Source organism: Echinops telfairi, unplaced genomic scaffold (genome assembly GCF_000313985.2).
Source record: "Echinops telfairi isolate 266 unplaced genomic scaffold, ASM31398v2 ScPeMD7_7407;HRSCAF=8445, whole genome shotgun sequence".
Lineage (NCBI taxonomy): Eukaryota > Metazoa > Chordata > Mammalia > Afrosoricida > Tenrecidae > Echinops > Echinops telfairi.
In genome coordinates, this window is record NW_022111307.1 from 7,098,669 (window position 1) to 7,108,106 (window position 9,438).

The following is a 9,438-nucleotide window of genomic DNA, read 5'->3' on the forward strand; positions in this document are numbered from 1 at the left end:
CCAGTAGTCATTGACTGACCAAGAATACAACGACTAAAGCTATTAAGTAACACTTTTAAGCGGCTTATTTTATTAATGACAACAGCATCTACGTAATGTAAAAGCAGTCAACCCATAGGCCAGTCACAATGAACTCTTCTGCCCTGTAGAATCCTTGGTACACCTGTGGGTGGGCCCACCGCTTGTGAAAACCCCAGACTTCTGAGGGGACACAGCCTTTGCAGAGGTTGAGCTAAGTTGTGGAGGAGGAAGCTTGGGTTACCGAGCCAGTCAGATATGGGTTTGAATTCTTGTCCCACTTGTGTGACTCTGAGCCAGAGTTCTCTCATTTGTAAAACAAGAATTCTGCCTCCTTGCTTGTTTTTGTAAGGAAGAGTTTGGGGGGCACACTGATAGATCAAGAACAGAGCGGAAACTCGGTTACCAAGAAACAGGCTTTAAAGGGAAACGCAGCTGCCTGGCTACCTTGCAGATGGGAAGGGAGTAGGGAATATACCCTTGGGGGGAGGGGGCCAGTGACCAGGGCTGGCAGAGCATCGTGTATCCTCCTGATTGGCAAGTTTGAATGAAGGTGGCCTCTGACATGCAGGAGAGGCTTTGGGCGCCCTCTGGAAGGTGTGGGGGGTAGAGGGTGTCTGTGAGCCAGAGCATGGAAGGGAAACGGTTGTAATGACTATTCCAGGCCCAGCTGGATCCATCACACATGAGCACAATAGGTGCTAGCTATTCTTCTCAGGGGGCACAGTGGTTCCGGGTGGGGCTGCTAACCACAAGGTCAGTAGTTCAACACCACCAGCCGCTCCTGGAGAGAAAGATGAGAATTTCTATTCCTGTAAAGAGTTAACAGTCTTGGAAGCTCAAAGGGGCAGTGCTGCCCTGTCCTTTGAGTGGCTTCGAGTTGGAATCGACAGATGGCAGTGAGCTTGGTTACTATTCTCAAGGCAGATTTGATCTGAAGCTCATGTGACACGCACACAGATCCCTTTCCACTGTGAGTGGGGGCCCTGGCAATGTCATGTTTCATAACTGAATGTTCTTCTCTGGAAAATCCTGGAACCAAACCCACTGCCTGCCCCATAGGATTTCCAAAACTAAATCTGTACAACAGCCTCAGCTCTCTACCTGGTAGATTTGAACTGTCAACCTTCCCATGAGCAGCCCAGCACTTAACCCACTGCCCTATAGGGCTTCTGCTCCCTATTGAGGATCCTACAGTATGATATCCATTTCAGGTTCACATTGAGGCTGTGACCTTTTGGAAGCTGCCTCTCAGGCTCCGTTTGGATCTTCCCTGTTTACATGAAACTACTCGTATGAGAGAGCACGAGTGCTGGGCGCCCTGTTTCCTGAAGGCCGCGGATGACCGTGAAAACCCAAAATCCATTTGCAGAGACCCACGTGGATTAAGACGCCTTTGAAACCCTTCTGATAATTAACCACAAAGGTTGTATGGTGGATCAATACCAGGCTGGCTTCTAGCAGCAAGTGACCTTGAGTCTCCCCCACCCATGCGGAGCTGACCAGAGCTGGCTGAAACAACTAGCAGCAAGTGGGCTTGAATCTCCCACACACACCCGCGGAGCTGACCAGAGCTGGCTAATGGCCTGCTTTGTTCTCGACCCGCCACTCTGCACCCAGCACAGCCCGTTTGGCTCAGTGCCCTCTTTGTTCTTGCCCACCACTCTGCACCCGGCACGAATACACCCGGAACCAGGAAGACACCTTACATTCCAGAAACCCGGACATACCTGTCCATATAAGCAGCAGCCCTGTAGCCTGCAATGTGACTCCCTCAGCCCGGACATTGTGGACAGTGGGACTTTGCCCAGGCTGGGGTTTTTTCTCCCTAATAAAGCCTGTTTGTTCTAATTCGACTGATTTGGTTTCTGGCGCCTCTCAACTACCTTACAGTCGATAGTCTTGCCCTCAGGTGGAGTATCTTAGAAAGTGATTACTTTCCACTCCCCGTCCAGCCAGCCCAGGGAGGGGCAGTCTCCCATAGGGGCTTGCCCAGGTGTGTCCTAGATGGACAGTGTGGGGGTCGCATAGTCATCCATCGTGCCTTACAGTCTTGGTCAGAAGGTACTATACTAATCCTATAAGTTCTTCTCTCTATAATAATGTACATTTTCCAATCTTGGTCCTGTTCCCGATTCTATAGTCCCACTTGTAACTGTGATGTGTTGATCCGTCACCAATAACGATTTTGTGACAGTTTCTTTAGTCTTATGCCTTATTTAACTAGCGTCCTAACTGTGAACCCTCCGCCTCCATTATGATCTCCTGCTAACGACCTTCCTCGTTCACATGACGTTGGTCTCATCTTTGGCCCCTTTAAGACTTATTGTTCTCCTAGAGTGGGGTGGAAAGGGGGAACCGATCACAAGGATCTACATGTGACCTCCTCCCTGGGGGACGGACAACAGAAAAGTGGGTGAAGGGAGATGTCGGACAGGGAAAGATATGACAAAATAATAATTTATAAATTATCAAGGCTCATGAGGGAGGGGGGAGCGGGAAGGGAGGGGACAAAAAGAGGACCTGATGCCAGTGGCTTAAGTGGAGAGCAAATGTTTTGAGAATGACGAGGGCAATGAATATACAAATAAATGTGCTTTACACAATGGATGTATGTATGGGTTGGGATAAGAGTTGTATGAGCCCCTGATAAAACGATTAAATAATAAATAAATTTCATTATAAAAAAATACTATTTGAGATCAGGGACCCTTTTGTACCCCCAAACACACTTTAACACAGGAAGGGGTGCAGTACTTGAGGGAGGGATGATTTTCATGTCAACTGGAGGGCCCCACCCCACGGATGAAGGTGGGAAGTCCAGCTAGGAAATGGGCATCTGGGAACTGCTGAGGCAGTATACCAAGCCAGTTCTCAGAAAAAGGAGTTCAGCAGCACGTCTTCCACGATGGGGACATGAGGGACTCTGAAGCATCCTGCCTTGTTGCGGTGGGTCATGGGAGTGGGGAGCTAGGCAAGCTGAGCTGCTTCCTGACCCCCCAGGGCTCTCCATAGCAACCACATCAGCAGGGGTGAGCTTCCCCATCTGTGCTAGTCAGCATGGGGATTCAGATCACCTCCTAGAGGGCTCCCACCTCCTAGGGGGCTCCCAGCAGCACCCTGTCCGTGCCTCTCAACCCTCCATACACAGACCATCAATCTAGGCCCTTGGGGATCAGTCTTGGGATTCGTTTCTAGAGAGTCTGGCTTCATTGGTGGACCAGACACACTGCTGGGGATAAAGATGGCTGAGAGGAGACTTCAAGTCATTTACAACCTCGTGGGGCAATCAGCTTGTGCTCCTCTACTAACCCAAAGGTTGGGAGCTTGTACCTACCTTGTGCCGAGGAAGAAAGGCCTGGCAGTCTGCTTCCACAAAGATCCCTGCTTCGGGAGCACAGTTCCCGAGTGCCACACACGGGATTTCCATGAGTTGGGACCAACTCGATGACACCGGATAGTAAGGGAGAAGTGCAGGCAGTTTCTGGACAATGCAGCCTACCAGCCAAAAGGCTGGTGGTTCAAATCCAACGAGTGGCCCCTGGTGCATGGGGGAAAAAAATCCCCAATTTAAATACCTTTTATGGAGAGCCCTTTGTTAAATCTTAAACAGGCCAAAGACAATAAAAGGATCATCCTTCAGGTGAGGGAGACCATCAGAACGGGACCATGAGGGTGTCCCGGGATGTGCCGTCACCCTGTTACTTAAATAGGAAGTGGAAACCAAAAGAAACAGCTACGATATCTTGATTGACAGCCAAACACATCACATCCCAGTGGAGGCGGGACTTTGGAAGTGGGAAACAGACAGTAATGGGGCACAGACATTATTGCAGATTAGAAAATGTACTTTGTTCAGGGCCCTCGGCCCACATGGCTGAAGTATGGCTCACGACCTTGCCACTGAAGTCCACCAGTTTCCATCAAGGCAAGCCCGGGCAAGTTCCTTAAGACTGGACTGCCCTGGGGTGGGCAGGTGTTGGGCTGTGCCCACAAGGTCAGGAGTTCAATTCCAGCAGGAGAACCATGGAGGATGGAGGACAAGGAGGCTTTCTACTCTTGTCACGAGTTACTGTCTCAGAAACCCACAGGGGCAGTTCCACTCTGTGCTACAGGGTTGTTCTGAGTTGGAATGGCTGGAGGGCAGGGAGGGTTGGTTTTTGTTCTGTTTTCTTTTGTGAGTGAGATTTCCCCCTCCCAGGGCTAAGCCAGAGAGGTCTCAGCAAACACACTTTGTCTCAGAGCAACTTTTCTACATCTTGGTCAGAGGACAGAAGGAGGCCGGATCTTTGTGGACACTCAAAGGAGCCTCAAACTCCAAGGGAACTGAACCGAGACTCAACTTAAATGTAGGGTTCCCCCGAGAAAACGCAACAAACAGGCGAGGCTTTCTACTCCGGTGAAGAGTTAAAACGTCTTGGAAACCCACAGGGGCAGTTCTACCCTTCCTGTAGGCTGGCTCTGAGTTAGAAACGACTCGATGGCCGTGGGCGGGTGTAACCCTGCTGCTCAGAATCGAAGGTCCAATGCACACCTGAGAAGACAGAGCCGGTGATTGCAAACCCCGCTGAGTCCGTTGTTCTCGGACCCAGACAGACAGCTCAGCAGCACGTGGTTTGGCTTTGTTTTAAGGATGAAAAGCACGATCACTGTGATGATGCTCAGGAGAGAAGCTTTTGGTTCAGCAGGGAGTGGGTCAAGGAAGGTTCCCCCAGGAGGCACCTGAGCCATAAAGCATAAAGGAATCTTCCGGATGAGGAGGGGAGAGGGAGAGAGTGCTGCGGACAAAGGGACTCAGAGCCACGCACTAGGCTGTGAGGTTGGCTCGGGAGTGTGGAAATGACATGCCAAGAATACGAGAGCCCCCCCAAACAGCACCAACCTAATAAGGGTGAATCCGTGCATTAGTGAGGTGAGCGAAGGGGTGAGAGAGGACAGCAAGGGATGGCATGACTGTCAGAAGCAGCCCCCAGGCTGAGCTCAGCCCGATGGGCAGTCCCTGTGAGCACAGGCAGAGCATCCGTCCGGAGAACCACACACTCCTCTGACCCCGGGCTCTGGGCACACCTAGCCCAACAGGGTGCTAGAACAGGCAGGGCCACCCTTCCCGGGTTTGAGTTTCTTTGGGCTCCCGTGAGAGGCCCCCCTCAAATTCAGTCCTTCACCCATTGGCCTGGCGCCACCCTTTCCAATCTGAATCACATTTTTAGATGCTTGTCTCTTTTTAAGCTTTTGCGCATTCATCTGGTCTCTAATATTGTCCCTTTATGCTTCTATCATCAGACGTTGTTTCTTCTCCCCCACGGGGATAAACATGTTTTTCTGTTTATGTTTCTAGATCATTTAACTAGTTTGTTTGTTCTAGTTTATATTTAACGCTCTGACGCATGATAATAACTGTTTACTCTGTGTCTGCCACTACATTAAGTGCTTTACATAGCTTAGCTACTCCTCAAAACGACCCTATGTCTAGAGGTTGTATCAATCCCACCTTGAGCCCTGGCGGTGCCACATTAAACCCTGCTTAACTCAGAGTCCCCCATCGGCTGCAAGGGAGGAAGATATGGGTATTTCCTTCTGTAAAGATTACACTGAAGAAACCCTTATGGGCCACTTCTGTTCTGTCCCCTGGGTTTCTAAGAGCAAGAGTTCTGTTTGGCCAATGAGGAAGAGGAGACTTTAATGTTAAGAAACATGACAAAGCCATTCTGAATTGAAAGTATTATCCTTCAAGATTACATATGCAAGTTTATACTTCCTTAGACCAAGATATAATCATTTCAACAGCATTTTTTGAGCGATTCTTCTCCTTGCTGTCCTACTTTTGATTTGATATTCACTGTGTTCTGAGGGCTTGGATTAATCTGTTAACTCTCTATTCTTTTCTGATTTAATAAATTTACACTTGACTTAACTTCTCATTGATTTTACAGTCATCATTTTATACCATGCATGAACATTTAGTAGAGCCAAGTGGGTACCAGGGGGTGAGTCAACCATCGCTGTTGTTAGTTGCTGGTCTGCCTTTTAAAATAACTGTTCTTAGCCATTCTTTGTATTTATTCGATGACTCACACTCTTCATTTGTTGGGTACATCACGGCGTAGTTAATAAGGCTGTAGATTAAGCTCCCAGTCTCCCTGCCCGTTGAGTTGTTGCTGACTCACGGTGACCCTGTAGGACAGGGTAGAACTGCCTGTGAGTCTCTGAGGTTGTAACTGGTTAAGGGAGTAGGAAGCCCTATCTTTCTCCCAGCAGTTTAGCCTCGACAATATTATTACATTTGCTTTTCTCATCAGGATCAGGTACGTTGATTTTAGCTGCTATTGCGTCCACTCGCCTGCTTAAAACAGAATGAGACCCTGTCCAGTCCGGGGGCACCCTCACAATGATTATGTTTGAGCCCATTGTTGCAGCCACCGTGTCAAGCCATCTCCATCAAGGTCTTCCTTTTTGTCACCAATCTTTTACTTTACCTGGTGGTGTAGTGGTTACATGTTGGGCTGCTAACCTTAAGGTCAGCAGTTTGAAACCACAAGTCACTCCTTGGGAGAAAGATGGGGCTTTTTACTCCGGTTAAGAGATACAATCTTGGGTAGGGTGTCTATGCGTCTGAATCAACTTGATGGCATTCAGTTTGGTTTTTACTTTACCAAACATGGTCTTTTTCGACAGAGATTGATCCCTCCTGAAAACATGTCCAAAGTACATAGAAACCGTCTTAGCATCTGGGCTGTGCCTCTTCCAAAACAAATGTCTTTGTTCTTCTGGCCGTCCACGGCGCTTCACCAATTCAAAACCATAATCCAAATGCGTCCATTCGTCTTCCGCCTGCCTTCTTCGTGGACCAGCTTTTCCATTGACACGAGGCTTTGGAAAATACCACGGATTGGGTCAGCCTCACCTCCGTCCCTGAAGTGACATCTTTGTTTCCGAACATTAAAAAAAATCATGTTATTAGGGGCTCATACAACTCTTATCACAATCCATACATACATCAATTGCATATCTGAACATTTTTTAAAGCATTCTTTTTATTTATTTTATTTTATTATTTTTAATCCTCTTATTGGGAGCTCTGACAGCTAGCATAACAGTTACATCAAGCAATATTATACAAGTGCTACCACAATCAGTTTCAAAATGTTTCTTAACATTTTAAAAGAGGTGGTTGGTACCAGATTTACCTAATGCCATAGGTCTTCAGATTTCTTTACTTCTGTGTCCATCAACATTGATTGTGGATCTAAGTAGAATGGTAACTTCTATCTGTTCTCCTTGCATCATGATCGTGTCCATTAGCTCATTTGTGAGGATTTTCGTTTTCTTTACGTTGAATTGTAATCCACACGGAAGGTTTTAGTCTTTGATCTTTGTTGGGGTTTCAAATCCTCTTTGTTTTCAGCACGAAAGTTGAGTGATCTGCAAACTGTAAATGAGGCGTCCTCCAAACCTAATGCCACGCTCTTCTCCCCATAGCCCAGCTTCTCAGTGTATTTGCTCGGCATGCAAAGTGTGGCCAAATGACACAAGTGACACTCACCGTTCCTGGTTTTACACCATGCAGTATTCCCTTGTTGTTTGGGTTTATGCAACAAGTATGAGCGTTATTCAGGAACTTCATAATGTTATCCAGAGTTTGTTGGGAGCCACACAGTTGAACACTTTTGCATAGTCAATGAAACACAAGTCAGCATCTTCCTGGTGTTCTCTGCTTCGAGCCAATATCCATCTGACATCAGCAATGATATCTCTTGTTCTACATGCTCCACTCCACTCGGCTTAAATTTCTGGCAACTTCCAGGATTTCTCACTCTTAGATGCAGTATACTGCTGCAACGATTGTTGAATCATCTTCAGCAAAATTTTACTGGCCTGTGATATTAACCCTATTGTTAAAAAATGTCTACATTCTTCTGGGTCATCTTTCTTTGGAAGGGGAAAAACTATGGATCTCTTCCAGTCAGCTGTCTTCAAATTTCTTGGCATTGACTAATGAATGTTTCCAGTGTTTGCTGAAACATGTCAACTGGGAATCCACTCATTCCCGGATCCTTGTTTTTCACTTGTGCTTTCAGTGCAGCTTGGACTCCTTCAGTAACATCAGTTCTTAGTCAGATGCTATGTCTTGAAATACTTGAATGTGAAAGAATTCTTTTTGATACAATAACTGTATTCCTTCCATCTTCTTTTGATGTGTCTAGCACCATTCAATATTTTTCTGATAAAAGCTCTTAAATATTGCAATGCAAGGCTTTTTTTTTGGCTTTTGCTTCAGTTCCTTCAGCTTAAAATAATACTAAGCATGTTACATTAATCTGGGTGGACTAGAGAAACAAATCCAGAGACTCATGTGTGTGTAGGAAAGAGATTTATATAAAGAGCAATTGTACATTAAGAAAACATCCCAGCCCAGTCCAGATCAAGCCCATAAGTCCGATATAAGCTCATATGTCTACCAGTCTGTAAATTCCTCTTCAGACACATGCAACACAGGCAATGACGCTGAGTGCATTCACAGGCCAGTGGGTGGAAAGTCTTGTGAATCCAATTGTGGTGGAAGCATCTTAGCACTGGCGTGGGTCTCCACGTGGCTCCTCCAGCTCCAAGGCTCTGGGTGCCCTCAGCATAGCTCCATGTGGCTTGTCAACAGGAATGTCTCCCAGGGCATGAGGAAGCAGAGAGAGTTTGCGTCCCACCGTCAGGGAGGAAAACCGGAGTTCCCAGAATCCTCAGGAGAAGGCCATGCCCACATTGGCTATGACCTGATTGACAGGCTAGATTCCACCCCTTCGCAAATTGACAGGAGATTAGGTAACTGCCACACATGCTCTTCCCTTTTGGTTTCTAACTGTGGTCTTCACACATGCATTATAAAGGTTTACTTTGTCTTCTTTAGCTGCCTATCAGAATTTTCCTTTCAGCTGTTACTTCATTCAAGAGCAAGTTTCAAAGTCTCTTCTGATCTCCCTTTTGGAGCGTTCGCTCTTGCTCTTTTCATGACTCTTTGCTTTCTTCGTGGATGATGGTCTTGATGTCATCTCATGACTCATCTGGTCTCTGGTCGTTAGTGTTCAGTGCATCAGACCCGCTCTTCTTAGGGTTTCTCAGTTGAGATGGGAATATACTCAAGGGCTCTTTATTTTAATTTTCTTGAACTTATATATGGACAACTGATGGTCTATTCCACAATTGGTCCCTGGATTTGTGTTGGGTCATTATATCGAGCTTCTTTCTGGTATCTTCCATAAACATATGGTCAATTTGATTCTTGTGTACTCCATCTGGGGAGGTCCACTTGTGTAGTTGCTGTTTGTTGTGTTGAAAAAGGGTATTTGTATATTTATATGAGGATGGGGAAATAAGTCTATGAGCCTACATTTATAGGTTTAGTATTAAGGTAGCAGAAGGACATTGGGC